Raw genomic sequence first — 16503 nt, forward strand, 5'->3', positions numbered from 1 at the left:
AACATAAGAGTATTCCACAAGATTTTCAATTTTTGAGGTTTTGGTTTGTCGAAAGGATGATGGGATAGAAAGAGAAGAAGAAAGTTGGATGGGATTAGAATTAGAAGTTGAAGGTAATTCCATGATTTAGACACGGATGTTACAATTCTACCAACCTTAAAAAAAAATTCGTCCTCGAAATTTCACATCGGTTTTTACTTAGTACAATAAATCGTTACAATTTCTTAACTACAATTTTTTTAACGTGAACTATATGATGGAATTAAAGGCTAACGTATAGCAGCGGAAATATAAAAATTTTAACCTTTTTCCATTAACCTAAGATCCGTTAATCGTTATTTCATATAAAGAGGGATAGAAGGAAATACCTTAATGAAGATCTATCTACCGTTGCAATCGAAGTGCCCACAACTCTTACTCCGAGTTCCCAAGCACAAGACAAAACAAAACCCAAATCAAGTTAGATATCAACCGTATGAAAACAATCAAGAATAGATTGCCTCTAACAAATCAACACAAGATCAATGAATAAAAGAAAGAGATGAAAATCAATTGAATCGGTAGGAAGCAGTGAATATCTCGTCCTCGGCTAGAGGGTCGAAAATTCTCTCTCCTGGAATGCTTGTGTGTCTCGAAAATCACACTAGGGGGGTATTTATAATCTCTTGTATCTAAACCCTAGTTAGATAGAATTAGGTTACTGAATAAGAATTTAATTCGGAATAGAATTCTTAATTATTATCTATTAATATATCTAAATATAAAGATAATAATAATAACCTTATTGGATAATAATAGGAGTAATTTTAATCTCATTAAAACTCCTAATTTAATTATCCTTTTATTAATTTAATTCATAATTCTAATCTAATTAGGATTGATAAAATCAAATTAATTATTTATGTATTTGATACATAAATTTCGCCCCCCTTTTTAGTTACTGGGCCCTATTGGGCTCAGTTGGGCTTCCATTAATTAATTAACATATGTTTCTCTTTTGGGCTCCAAGGCTTATGTGTGACCCATTAAGTTCTTATTGCTTCTAGCCGTATGTAACTATTAAATTAATTTTCACAGAATTATATTTAATCTTTACATAATGGAATGAGTACGCGAAATGTGATTAGCAAATCCGAAACATTCCCCTAGAGCTATAAGAAGACAGGTTGATTCTGTCGTTGACCTTTCTGTATTAGTTACGGTATAATTCGATCCTTTATCAGCTACATCCTTGAACTGAATCTTATGACTATGGATAATGTCAAGTCACATATAGCGAGACGTTCGTTTTACTTGTACAGGCCGAGTCAACTCCAATTAGATAGGTTAAGTGAAATCTGTATTTCAAGTCTTAAGCTATCACCTTGCAAGGATTTAGAGTCGAGTCTTCCACAAGCGATCCATGGATGTATCTCCCATTTATCGGGAGTGATAAATGCTGAATCCAATGTATAATTATCCTGCAATTACTTCCTGTGATACCCAACGTCTGCCGTTCACACCCCAGAGTCATCTCTGTTAAGGATCGTGTTACAACAGGATCAAAGTATCACATTCCGTAATCCAGAATGACCAATTAACATTCCTTTGAGTTTGAGGATTACTTATACCTATTAATACGAATGAGATGAACAGGTGACAAGGATGAATCTACCCATCCTGTTATCTCAATTCGGGTCCCCAATCCTAATGAACTCCTTTTCATTGGATCCACGTAACTGTCCAGATATCTGTATATATGAAGCTTGTGAGATCAGCTTTCTGTCGGGACAGAAGACATTGTTACATGCAAGTCTCAACAGTGATATGTCAATCCTAAACATATTACTTGACTTGGGGTGGTTTTAAGTTTATTAGTTTATTATAAAGTTTCGTCTCACTTCATGCTTGTATGAACACTTTATAATCACTTTAAACAAACTTATGGATTTCCTTTTATTAGACTTTATTTAGTTCTTAAAAGGGATTGCCTTTATACAGTTATGAAACCATATCTCATTAAAACAAATGATATAAAGAACACTTCATTTATATTGAGTTTATCCTAGAACAATTGTCTATAGGACACTAAACCCCAACACTATATAACCCGCAGACTTCTATCCCAAAAATTCACATTCTTGAATCACAATCCACACTAGGTCCGAAGAAAATAACCTAGGGCTCTGATACCAAAATGTCACACCCGACCCAAAACGGCATCGGGTATGAATGGAGAATAGAATAACCAACTTCTAACATTCTAAAAATCCAACTTATTTTCTAATAGATAAAAATTCATTCAGATACCTAATGTTTTATTTATTTATTTTTTTAAAATAAGAATAAATGCATGACACATTTCCTTTCATATATGACACATGTTTTTACATGAAATTCATGTATGCCACATGTTGTAATCAAACTTTATATAGATGACACATGTTTTTTTTTATACATGAATCTAAGTAGATCCATTAAATTGTATTTATTTAGCTATTATTTATAATAAAAGAATTTGAAATTTAATTCTAATTTTCGTATATATGATTTAGAGATTGGTAAACTATCAATTTTGATCCTTTTAATTTATAACCTCTTATAAAACTTACTCAAAACTTTTACTTTATACCTAAAAATATTAAATTAAACCTTATAATATATTTAAATTCATAAATAATTCACACTATCTATTTCAAAAATAAAATTTTAGACACGGATGTTACAGAAATAGTCAAAAAGGTTTAAAATATTTAATGGCCAAATAAAAATCGGGCCCAGTCCAGTCGGGACGGGCGGGCATCGCGCGAACGAACGAGCGAGCGCTCGCGTGTGGTTTATTTTGTAAAACCCACTAAACACAATTTAATAATTCATTTGGCCCAACCCAATATAAACTCTTCAACCATCTCATAAGTTTCCCATGTGGGATATTTAAAGTCACAAAACAAAAGCAAGGGCTAAATAGCCATTTTACCTAAATCTCCAACAATCCCCCACAAATGGCTTTATAGCAAAACGGTTTTAAGAAAAATAATAAATCTTTTCTGGGCAATAAGTTACAGATTTTAAAAACTTAAGCATCAATATCTTTCGATTGAATTGATACATAGTGATGTGAGGCAACATGTTATAGTTTTAGAAGTGAATTGCTCTTGAACTTCTACAACTCTAACTGAGACCCTCATAACACGTAAAGAAAATCTTTAAACAAAATTTTACTGTTCCGCGATAAAAACAATAGCGCTTTTAATGGCCATGCGCACACCTTGGATCTCATGAGTGCTCTAGAAAGACAGCCCAAAGTCTTTCATAGAAGGCGGCCCACCTTCACACACATGTAGGTGATCTCTGTAAGAGACCATTAAGAGTTTCTCATAACTCAACCTCAAAAGGAGCATCCATCAAGTTCATATAAATGAACCACCACACCACGGGCTATGGATTATACACACACTATCAAAAGTCATAGGAATGGGTAAAATATAGTGTATAAAAAGATAGTATGGTTTCGTTTGACCACGTATGGTATCCACCATATTTTCTTTAATCAGTGGGCTTTAGGCCCATTGCCCTCGACGTTTCTAGAACAATTCTTCTAGGTAACCCTTTAGTGAACGGATCAGCTAGATTCTTCTCTGATCTCACAAAATCTAAGGCAATTACCCCATGTTTTAAGAGTTGTCTTATTGCACTATGTCTAATGCGAATGTGTCTTTTCTTTCCGTTATAGACACTGTTTTTTGCAGTACCTATGGCTGCCTGTGAATCACAATGAAGTGAGATAGGTGCATTAGATCTCCCCCACAATGGGACATCTGCCAATAAACTTCTCAACCAATCTGCTTCTTGACTAGCTAGTTCTAGTGCTATAAATTCTGATTCCATGGTTGAGCGTGCAATACAGGTTTGTTTACATGATCTCCAAGAGATGGCACCACCACCCAAAACGAAAACATAACCATTAGTGGAACACACCAAATCATTTTGGGATGACCAGTTTGCATCACTATATCCTTCTAAAACAGCAGGAAATTTATTAAAATGCAAATTACAGTTCATGGTACCTCTCAAGTATTTAAGTAAACGACGAAGTGCATTCCAATGTTCATCATTTGGATTGTGAGTATATCTACTCAATCTATTTACAACATATGCAATGTCAGGTCTAGTATGAGTCATTAAGAACATAACACTCCTAATAATCTTAGCATATTGTTCTTGTGAAACACTATGTCCTTTATTTTTAGTAAGACATATGCTAGGATCATAGGGTGTTCTAGCTGGCACTACATCAAAGCTATCAAACTTTTTCAATAACTTCTCAACATAATGTGATTGTCCTAAAGAAAAGCCATTTTCAGTTTTTGTAATTTTGACAGCAAGAATTACATCAGCTTTTCCCATGTCTTTCATGTCAAATTGTGATGATAAGAAGGCTTTGGTGTTAAACTTTTCATACCATTATTTGGGTGCCTGTTTCAGGCCGTACAATGACTTCCTCAGTTTGCATACCTTATCTTCCTGACCGGGTACAACATTTCCCTCAGGCTGTTGCACATAGATTTCTTCTTCTAAATCACCATTTAGAAAAGCTATTTTTACATCCATCTGATGTACCACCAAATTATGTATTGCTGCAATTGCAATTAAGATTCTAATAGTAGAAATTTTACTAACAGGAGAGTAAGTATCAAAATAGTCAATTCCTTTCTTTTGACTATAGCCTACGGCAACTAATCTAGCTTTGAACTTTTCAATGGATCCATCAGGTCTTCTTTTCCTTTTGAAGATCCATTTGAGTTTTATAGTTTTGGACCCTTTAGGCAAATAGACTAGATCCCAAGTGTGATTGACCATAATAGAGTCTAATTCATTTTTTATTGCCTCTTTCCAAAAGTTAGCATCTACAGAGGTCATGGCCTCCTTATATGTCTTAGGATCTTCTTCTATTAGATAGGCAGACATAAAAACATCATCTATTCTATCTGAATTTTCTAGCAGAAAAGAGGAAACAAAGTCGGGTCCAAAACTATTAGCTATTTTCCTTCTTTTCCTTCTTCTAGGTTCATGTTCACATTCATCATGTTTTTCCAATGAACTAGAAGCAAGAGAATCATTAGCAGATACAGGATTAGAGGGACCATCATCATCACTCACAAGATTTTTCTTTAAAGGAAAAATATTTTCGAAGAATTCTGCATCTCTAGATTCATATATGGTATAGTCATTTAGTGCCATAAATCTAAAGGCAGCACTATTAGAAGCATATCCAATAAAAACACAATCAAAGGTTTTTGGCCTTATGTTGGGTTTTCTAAAAGAAGGAAAAGCAACTTTAGCAAGACAACCCCAAACCCTCAAGAAATTTAAATTAGGCGAATACCCCTTCCAAAGCTCATAAGGAGTTTTGTCTAATTTTTTATGAGGAACTCTATTTAAAATATAGCATGCAGACAAAACAGCCTCCCCCCACATATTATCAGGCATACCAGAACTAATCAGCATTGCATTCATCATTTCCTTAAGCGTTCTATTTTTCCTTTCCGCTATACCGTTTTGTTGTGGTGTATATGGCGCACTAGTTTCATGTATAATGCCATTTTCCTCACAAAACGTTTTAAGGAAATTGGATCCGTATTCTCCACCTCTATCAGATCTAAGCCTTTTTATTTTTCTATCTAGCTGATTTTCTACTTCCATTTTATATTTTAGAAACATACTTTCAGCCTCATCTTTTGATCTTAAAAGATATACTTTGGTGTATCTAGAAAAGTCATCAACAAAGGTCATATACCATCTTTTACCACTTCTACTATTGGAATTCTTAAAGTCAGCTAGATCAGAATGAATTAATTCAAGCAATTCAGTACTTCTCTTAGTAACATGTGGAAAAAGCTTCTTGGCAAATTTAGCTTCTACACAAATAGAACATTTTCTTTCATGCTCAGAATTGACAATATCAATAACATGCATATTTTTCAACCTTTTAATAAAAGCATAATTCACATGTCCTAATCTACCATGCCAAACATCCAAAGACTCACATAAGTAAGCAGAACCAGAAGAACTTGCATTATTTCCAACAGAGTTAACATAAAAAGTGTTCATGATAAAAAAGCCCATCACCTAGATACCCTTTCCCTACAAAGGTCCCATTCTTTGTAAGAATCACCTTATCAGCCTCAAAAGTAATTTTTAAACCAGCCTTATTCAATAAACTACTAGAAATAAGATTCCTATGAAGTGAAGGCACATACAAAACATTATTCAATGACAAACTTTTTCTAGAAGTTAATTTGAGTAAGATTGTTCCTTTACCAACAACACCAGCAGTTGCGGTGTTACCCATATAGACGCACTCTCCATCAGCAGCATCCTCAAAATGATGAAATAGCTCCCGGTTCGAACATAAGTGTCTGGTAGCTCTAGTATCCAGCACCCAGTCAGTTTTGTTTTCCACCAGGTTCGACTCTACCACCACAGCAGCAATGATTTCACCGTTCTCCACCAAATTGGATTGTCCGGTAGGCTTTGTGCTTGCATTTTGATTTGAATTTTGTTGGTTCTTCCTTTGGAAACATTGAAATGCTCTATGCCCGGGTTTTCCACACACAAAGCATTCAACCTTTCGCTTTTGGACCTTTCCATGCTTGAAAGACTTATTCTGTTTGAAGCCTTTTTGGGACTTGTTTGCATGTCCTTTTGATTTGTCTTTTGGAATCACAGCAGATTCAACCACATTAGCATTAATAGAAATAGAAATAGAGGAAAGTTGCTTATCTTTCATTCTGTTTGCTTCTTCAGTTCGCATATGACTAACAAGCTCCTCCAGGCTGAAATCTTTCTTTTTGTGCTTCAGGTGGTTTCTGAAGTCACTCTAGGAAGGAGGGAACTTCTCCAGCAAAACATTGGCTTGAAGCATATCGCACATATTCATCCCCTCACTGAGAACTTCAGCAACAAGGTTCTCATATTCGTGAATCTGATCAATGATTGGTTTCTGATCAACCATCTGATAATGTAACCACCTGCCAACAACATATTTTCTTTTTCCAGCATCATCAGACCCATACTTATCTTTTAAAGAGACCCAAATTTCTTTCGCAGACTTTTTGTTCACACATATATCAAACAGTGGGTTCGACATATGATTAAGGAGATGTCCTCTGACTGTTTTGTTATCTTTTTGATACTTAGCAGACTGGTTATCGTATTCTTGAATAATAAGCGACATAGCAGGACCGTTTGGGTCGACAGGGGGATCAAAAAGAACAACATAATCAAGGTCTAATTGTTCAAAAAATATAAGCATTTTCTGAGACCATCTTTTGTAGTTCATACCATCTAAGGGCTCTAATTTAGAGAGATCGGGAATGTTTTTTAAGATTAGAGCAGACATGATGACGGACAGAAATAATCGTTTTCAAATTGTAAGTACAAAAGAAGGAATAGAAATAACTTATCGGAATGTAAAAGCTGTGTTGTGGACAGAACCACTACGTTGAAAACGATTACGGCAGACTCTGGTGCAATCTGGAAGTCCGATCGTCAACCAAGGTTTACAAAGCGAGCGTCGCACTAATGCACTCTAGGGCGAAGCTTTGGAACAGCAAGATATTTAATTGCCCAGAGAAGAAAATCGTAATCGAGATAAAAAAATTGTAATCGCAAAGCTTCTGTATTATGAACTGCTCAGAGTTCGTGTTTTATTTTGGTATAAAACGAATGTTGTAGTGGACAACGTTTTTGGAGAGAAAAATGTAATGGTTGAGTAAAATCAGGGATAGTGGAGATAGGATTTTAACTTGTTAAGAAATAGTCAAAAAGGTTTAAAATATTTAATGGCCAAATCAAAATCGGGCCCAGTCCAGTCGGGACGGGCGGGCGTCGCGCGAACGAACGAGCGAGTGCGCCCGTGTGGTTTATTTTGTAAAACCCACTAAACACAATTTAATAATTCATTTGGCCCAACTCAATATAAACACTTCAACCATCTCATAAGTTTCCCATGTGGGATACTTAAAGTCACAAAACAAAAGCAAGGGCTAAATAGCCATTTTACCTAAATCTCCAACAATAATAACTCAAAAGCTTTTATTCACTCCATAAAGAAACATAAAAAAACCATAATCAAAACAAACCAAAAGTAGTGCAGGATTATTATAAAATTTGTAGAAAATATTAAATTTTGCAAGCAAACCCTTGTATTTCAATCAAGATAATAAATAAGACTAAAAACTGAAGGAATGTGTAATATACATAAAAATGAATCTGGATTGTAAAAAAAGGATGGGGGGAGGGATGAAAACCCTTATTTTTTTCATAGAAAAATTGAACTATTTTTGCCTCCTCGTTCAACCGAGCAGAACTAAAACTCGGTTATCTCACTTTTAAAATCTTTGTTTTATCTATTAAGTGTTCTACTATTTGAAAAACTTACCAATAATAAAATCATATTGAAACAAATAGCATTGTAATTTAAACAAACTCTTCATTAATTTATTTATTTTAAGAAAAATAACATATATTAGCCAAGAAAATCAACGTCCTAATAGAGAGTACTCTCCAACCAAAACGGAATGGAGAAAGAAATAAAAATATTAGCATTGGAACAAGTTTGCCTCACAACGTCATGAGCAACCTCATTCGCTGATCGATAAATAGAAACAACCTTAAAGCTTGATCTAGTAGTAATAAGAATTCTACAATATTGGATAATGGTTCCAAAATCAGAAAATACTAGGCTTCTCAGAGTTGACATAAAACTAAGACTTCGAAGACTACATGCATAAAACTAAGTCTTGAGACCTAAGCAATATACTTTCGTAGGGCTAGAGCCTCAATATAATTTACATATGTCAATCCTTCATGAAGTAAGATGTGTTGGCATCCCTGATCACTACGCCAACCCTGATACTACCAATCTCAGCAAACAAATCGACATTAAATACGACATTTAAACCAATTGATAAGTGTATATTTTAGCAGTAAAATCCTCATTTTAGTGCTAAATTGTTTAGGTGATTTGGTTACTACTTGGGCTATTATGCTTGTTTTATGTATTATATCTCTACAGTAAGGATGGCAACGGGTAGGGTACCAGCGGGTAGTGCCAATCTCAAACCCTTATCCTTTTATATTTTAATTATCCGCACTCGTCCCATTACCCTAACAGGTATATTTTTTGCATCTCATACCCTTCCCATTTAATTCACGGGTACCCGCGGGTACCATTATCCATTAAAAATTAATAAATAAAATAAAAAATATTACAAATTTAACACAGTATAAATTTAATAAATCATCCATCTAAAAATTGAACAAATTGAACCTTAATCCATAAGAATAAAGTAACTTAGTGGTATCACTCAATGGTTGAAGAATAAAAAGTTGGGGTTTAAATCTTACGTCTTACGTCTAAAAATAATAATCTTTTTAATATATTAAAGAGTTATAATGGGTAACGGGTACCATGGGGGGTATTCCTATACCCGGTTAGGGTAATGGTTTTGATCCTATACCCATCTCATGCCCTTTTATACAGGGTACAGATAGTCCCATTAGGGTCGGGTAGTGTCAGGTACCCGCGTGTACAGTACACGTTGCCATCCCTACTCTAGAGGGACTAATTATGACGAAAGGACCTGAATTGAGGCTATTTGGAGCTAATTTGGCTAAAGATAAAATCTGAAACTATTTTTAAAGACCTGAAGTCGAAACTGGGAGTTAGTCTTGTCCAAAACTAAGAAGCAGACAGACATAAACCTTTCCAAATATATCAAGTGCGAATTTGTTTCATTCCATCACGTTTTCAACTGTCTATTAAGGACTTTTGAGCCTACAAATCAGGAAGGAAGAAGTCAATTAGTATTAGGAAGTTATAATATTTTTTTTATAATTAGCCTAGTGGTTAAGAGCTTACCTATGTCTTGGGAGGTCATGGGTTCGAATAACATCTGGGTCTGGTGGGGATTTTCTTTCTTCTTTAATGTAAGCGCATTGTGCGCAATTTGTTTTAAAGCTAGGATTTATCTCCTATAATTAGGGTTTGATAATTCCTATAAATAGGAGAGGATCTATCTCTAATGGAAAATTTACGGTTTGACATTCAGTTTTTTTAGGTTTTACTTCCAGTCATCATTTTGTTCTCTCTTTACAACAGACACATATGGTTCTTCATGGCTATTCGTAGCTAAATCCTCAATTTCGGTTAAGGGTTGATCCAAAGGCAGGATTTTTCAAGTATTGTGAGATCATTTTACTTCTGTCATTCTTCTTTATTCATATCATTTATTTATTCACTGTGCTTAAGGATTTCATCCCAATTGTTAGTTTACATTTGTATGATAACGACCGATTGTTCATTTGACTAAATTGACATACAACTATTTGATTAAACTAGAGAATCAACGAGTCATTGTTTAGTTGAATTAAAGCAAGTAGTGTTTTATAATATAAAATCGAACCTTATACAGTATCCAGAGATAATCAGATTGACAAACTGAAATTCCTCCACGTGACATTTTTTTTGGTAAACTACGAGGTCCTCCACGTGACATTAATATATCTATATTCAATTTTATCATATCAAGTGAATAAGTAATTAAGTTTCTGAATCGATATCGCTAAGAATCGGTTGGTTTAGATTAAGTTCTTCTATTTCATAATGTTGTTGACGGATTAAATCTTAGCCGGTGAGGTAAGGTTATTTATTAATTAGGGATTAGTTATAGTCTTACTTAACTAATTTAGTAATTCGGAAGAATAACCTAAACTAAACTGATACGTGATTTAGAAGAATAATTCTGTCAATGATCAAGATGAATTGAATTCCTTACTTGAGAATCCCTTGACTAGAATCTTATTCATTTACTATATTTAATTTCAATTCTGATTTCGTTATTTCTGTTAACTTAGTTAATCAATCTACTCAAATATCCCTTTATTTAATTCTGTTGTTTTCTTGGTTATAATTTACTGATAACATCGAGATATTATCCATGGGATCAAAGTGGATATTTACCAAAACGGCGACGTATTGGGAATGCCGGGGAAGCAGTGGCGTATCAAGCAAGTCATCTCTGTGGCGGATCTCCTAGATTCCGCCACACGCTATCCGTAGTCAAACCTACACGAGATCCACCTACGCGTCTCGATCCGCCCGCCCGAGCCGATTCCCAATAAAGGCAATTAATGAACCGTTAATGAGCTAACGGCCACAGCTAAGAGAGATCCGTAACCGCCATTAATGAGGCATTAATGGAGACTTTCTGGTTACTAGGAGTTACGATCACATGATTATAAATGGCTTGCACCCCAAGCTATTGAGGTACACATTCACTCTCTTCCTTAAACCCTACCTTTGTCAATATAGTTTATTCTCCTTATACCATACTAACTTTGGCATCGGAGCTATACCATACTAACTTTGGCATCGGAGGTTCCCCCCCATTGAACCCAACGACGCCCCCACATGGAAGAGAGTTGATCAGAAATCCATCCTTAGTTATCAATTGGTGCGGTGAACGTGGAATCCCAACCGTCGTTGAATCAAAGGCTGTTTTCGGAGATACCAGAAGGGAGTCAAAGGAATGATTCGACTCTTCCTAGGGGCACCGCAAACCCCGGGATCACCATTGGCAGTCAGGAGGGTCGGAGGCATAAGAAGCGTAAAAAGACACATGGAAAGGAGCGATCCCAATCCCCTTCTCGCCCCAGGCGTGGATCACCACGGCGAGGTAGATCTCCTCCAGCATCTGATCGAAGGAGAAATGAGCAGCAAGCTGGATTACCACGACAAGATAGACAAAATCCGCCACCAAACCAAGGAGAAAATAGGAGAGCTCCTCCAGGCGGATGTGGCGGAGGTGGTAGAAGGTCACCATCAGACCCATCATCTGACTCCAGCTCTTCGTCTTCTCAAAGTAGACCTCCAAGCAGAAGACGTCCTAGGGAGAATCGACGTACTATGGAGGAACAAATCAGAGCCGAGGTACGCTGTCAAAACGAAGAGAATGCCAGGCATAACCCATTCGCCAACCGTGATTCGCCTTTCACTACATGGATCGAGGCTGAGGAAACCGAGAGGCACTTTAAGATTCCTAACATCCAAGTCTACTCAGGTGAGGATAATCCTGAGGCCCATGCAAGAAAGTATCGCATGTTGCTTAGCCTTAATCGGGCCAGTGAGGCGGTGCTGTGTCGGATGTTCATCACTACGCTCAAGGGTCTTGCTTATGATTGGTTCAAGTCCCTCCCCCCAGGATCAATAGACAGCTGGGATCAGTTAAGTCGAGAATTTTGTGCAAAATTCGCCGGATGCATTCCTCCAGTGGTTAAATCGTGAAAGCTCTTTGAGTTAAAACAAAACGAGAATGAACCCCTTCGGGAGTATGTCGATAATTTCAACAAATTGTGTATCCGCATTGTTGATGTAGATGTATCCATGGAAGTAGAAGCGTTGGTGAAAAACACAACATGTAAAAGCTTACAAGAGGATTTAATCAGAAACAAACTGAGGAATATGGCGGAACTGATAGAAAGGTGCAAGGACTTTATGGAGGTTGATGACATCCGTAGAGAGTCTATATCTCCACCCAAGAGAGACAAGGGCGAATCTCGTCGACGGGATAAGGAAAAACTCCCTGATTCGTCATCCCGAGGTAGGCGAAGAGGATCTAGAAACAAATCTGCATACATACCGTCGTTTACACCGTCAAATACCTCCAAAAGTGAAGTGCTAATATGGATTGAGAACAGCCAGCACAAGCGGAGCATTTCATACCCCGAACCAAAGGGAGGGGAGTACACCAACATGGGGAAAATCCCAAAAATTATTGCAAATACCACCGGAGAAATGGTCATGAGATGGATGCATGCTGGGAGTTGGCCAGAGAGATAGAAAGACTTATCGAAAGGGGAAAGTTGGACCGGTTCGTCCAAAATGATAACAAGAAAGGTGACGGTGATAAACCAAGAGATGATCCGAGAAAGAAGGCGAAAGGAGTCATCAATGTCATAGCGGGTGGACCAGGATATCAACCCGCGCTAAAGAAGGCAAAAATCATTGCTCTCGAAAGGATGTCACTCAACCGCCCTTTCGCAGATGTAGGCCCAGAGGTTCCTCCTCACGCAGATGCTCTGGTCATCACCATGATGGTGGAAGGATGGGAAATGAAAAGAGTAATGATCGACACTGGCAGTTCATGCAACGTCATCACAAGAGGGGCATTCGCCAAGCTCAAAATCGATCCTATCCAGGTGGAGACCACCATTGTAGACATCCTGGGAGTAACATGGCACACAATCCAAACGAAAGGGCAAGTAATGTTGGAATGCGAGTTGGCAGATGAAGATCAGGTCTGGAAAGGGGATCTAGAGTTCTCCATTATGGATGGTCAGTTGGCTTATAATGTCATTCTGGGACCGCCTTTCATCTCTGAGGCGGCTGCTCTCATATCCATTCGCCACTTAACCATGTACATCCCTACTGCCAAGGGAGGAGTGATGGTCAAAGGGAATCAAAGAGTTGCTCAGGAGACATATTCGGCAATTATTGGCGATTCGCCCGCAATCTAAGGATGATGAGGAGGAAGAACTTGTCACAATGGCCCTGGGAGATACAGAGATGTTTCTTATGGCAAATGGAAAACAGGTACGAATCGCTAGAGGGCTAAAAGATGAGGTTAAGGCAGATATTACGAAGGTTCTCCTTGAGTCGGAAGATGTCTTCGCATGGAAAGATGAGATCCTCCCAGGAATTAGCCCAGATGTGATCACTCATAAACTCAATATCGCCGAGGACGCGGTCCCGATAGCATAAAAATGGAGAAATCATGGTCCTGAGAGACAGAAGGTGATTGAGGAAGAGATTTCTAAACTCAAGAAGGCGGACGCCATTGAGGAGGTAATTTATACACAATGGTTAGCGAATGTAGTACTAGTCAAAAAGGCGGGCGGATCGTATCGCATGTGTATTGATTTTACAGATCTCAATAAAGCTTGTCCCAAAGACAACTACCCTTTACCATGTATTGATATTCTAGTAGACGGAACCGCGGGACACGCCATGTATTCCTTTACTGATGTAAAATCGAGCTATCACCAGATCCCGATGGAGCCATCTGACAGGATCAAAACTTCGTTCGTAACACACCAAGCGACCTATTGCTTTAAGGTCATGCCCTTTGGACTCAAAAATGCCGGGGCAACTTACCAGCGGATGATGAATAAAATATTTGAAGGGAGAAAAGGTGACAACTTTTCTGTCTATGTAGATGATATGATCATCAAGAGTACCGCCGTGGAGAAACATGCGGATGACATAAGGGAAGTCCTAGGGGTCCTACGACATCACAATATTAAATTGAATCCAGAGAAATGCACCTTTGGGGCGACCTATGGAAAATTCCTGGGATTCATGATTAGCCAGAAAAGGGTGAGTCCAAATCTAGACAAGATTCAAGCTGTTCTGGATATGAAGACGCCACAAAATGTTAGAGAGGTGCAGCGTCTCAACGGGCGAATCATAGCCTTGGGCAGGTTCATTTCATGCTCAGCTCGTAGATGCCCACCCTTCTATGAAGTGATAAAAAAACAGAAAGCATTCGAGTGGAATGAAGATTGTAAGCAAGCTTTCGAAGGAATCAAACGCTTCCTCACGGAACCTCCCGTGATGAGCAGACCATTAAAAGGTGAGAATCTTTACATGTATGTCTCTATCACAGATAAAGTAGTTAGTACTGTCATGATAAGGGAAGAAGACGGCCAGCAGTATCTGATCTATTATGTGAGCAAAGTTCTAAAAGACGCCGAAACACGATATTCGAAATTGGATAAGATGGCACTGGCCATTGTCACCACTTCGATTCACCTTAGACCTTATTTCCAGGCTCATACAGTCATTGTCCGCACCAGTATACCCATGAGGAAGGTGCTGTAAAAGCTAGAGACTTCGGGGAGATTAATGGAATGGGCAATCCGCCTAGGTGAGTTTGATGTCCGTTATGAAGGTAGATCTGCTCTGAAAAGCCAAGTCTTGGCAGACTTTGTGAATGAATTCACTGAAGAAGGCATGAATCTCCCCAAATCTAAAGTTGAAGAATGGATGATGTACACTGATGGGGCTTCTTCTGTTGAGGGTGCAGGGATAGGCATCGTGATCAAAGGGCCGCGTTACATAAAACTACATTATGCAGCGAAGTTAGACTTTCCCGCAATGAACAATGCAGCGGAGTATGAGGCCTTAATATTGGGGCTACGTCTGTTGAAGGAGATTACACCCGAGCGGATCATGATCTATAGTGATTCCAAGCTCATGGTCAATCAGGTAATCAAAAACTTTGAAGTGAAAGATGACATCTTGGCCAAATATGTAGAAGAGGTCAAAACGCTGCTGAGCTACCTTGAGAACAAGGAAACTAAGTGGGAGCTAGTCACGTGCCTCGAGGATCAAACGTAGAAGCTGACCATCTCGCTAAACTGGCTTCTAGCAAAGAACAATGGGCGGACCTGCAATGCCCGTTCGAAGTCAAAACGGCGCCAGCATTTGTCTCTGAAACTGTATCTCTTTTAACATCAGTTGAAGATGATTGGAGATCACCTATCCGCCAGTATCTTGTAGATGGAACTTTGCCTCAAGACAAAGAAGAAGCTCGACGGACGGTAAGAAAAGCCGCTTATTTCTCCTTAATAAATGATTGCCTATACAGAAAATCTTTTGGACATCCTTGGTTGAAGTGTGTCACGACAGAAGAGGGACAACAGATCCTCAAGGAACTACACGAGGGTGCCTGCGGAGCTCATGAAGCGTCCGCCTCCATTCTAAAAAAGTCTAGACTGGCAGGGTTTTATTGGCCCACGGCGGAACTTAAGGCTCAGAGGTTGGTAGAAACCTGTCACAATTGCCAGGTTCATGCAAATGACTCTCACACGGCTAAGAATCTTCAAAGGCCCATCATCGAAGGACGACCCTTTACAGTTTGGGGAATTGACATTGTTGGACCCTTTCCTCCTATCAAAAGATAGAGGAAATATGTTGTAGTAGCTGTAGACCACTTTACGAAGTGGGTTGAGGCCGAAGCAGTCTCTTCCATAAGTGCAAGGCGAATGGTCGAGTTTGTCAGAGACAACATAGTTGGAAGATTTGGAGTTCCCCACACGATTATTACCGACAATGGGATGCAGTTCAATTGCGGAGAGTTCAAAACATTCTGCGAAAGCCAAGGCATTCAAAACAGGTTCGCCTCTGTTTACTACCCCCAATCTAATGGGATGACTGAGGTAACAAATCGAAGAATTGTCAAAGGCATAAAAAAGAGACTGGGAGAGCATAATAAAAAGTGGGCGGATCACCTCATGAATGTCCTATGAGCATACAGAACCACACCTCGAACTGCGACATGCGAATCACCATTCGCCCTCACCTACGGAGTAGAAGCAGTAATTCCCGTTGAGATCCAGGTCCCTAGTGACAGAGTTTTATTCTACTGTGAGGACAGGAACGACCAGAGATTAAGGGAG

This window comes from Euphorbia lathyris, chromosome 6 (assembly GCF_963576675.1).
Source record: "Euphorbia lathyris chromosome 6, ddEupLath1.1, whole genome shotgun sequence".
Lineage (NCBI taxonomy): Eukaryota > Viridiplantae > Streptophyta > Magnoliopsida > Malpighiales > Euphorbiaceae > Euphorbia > Euphorbia lathyris.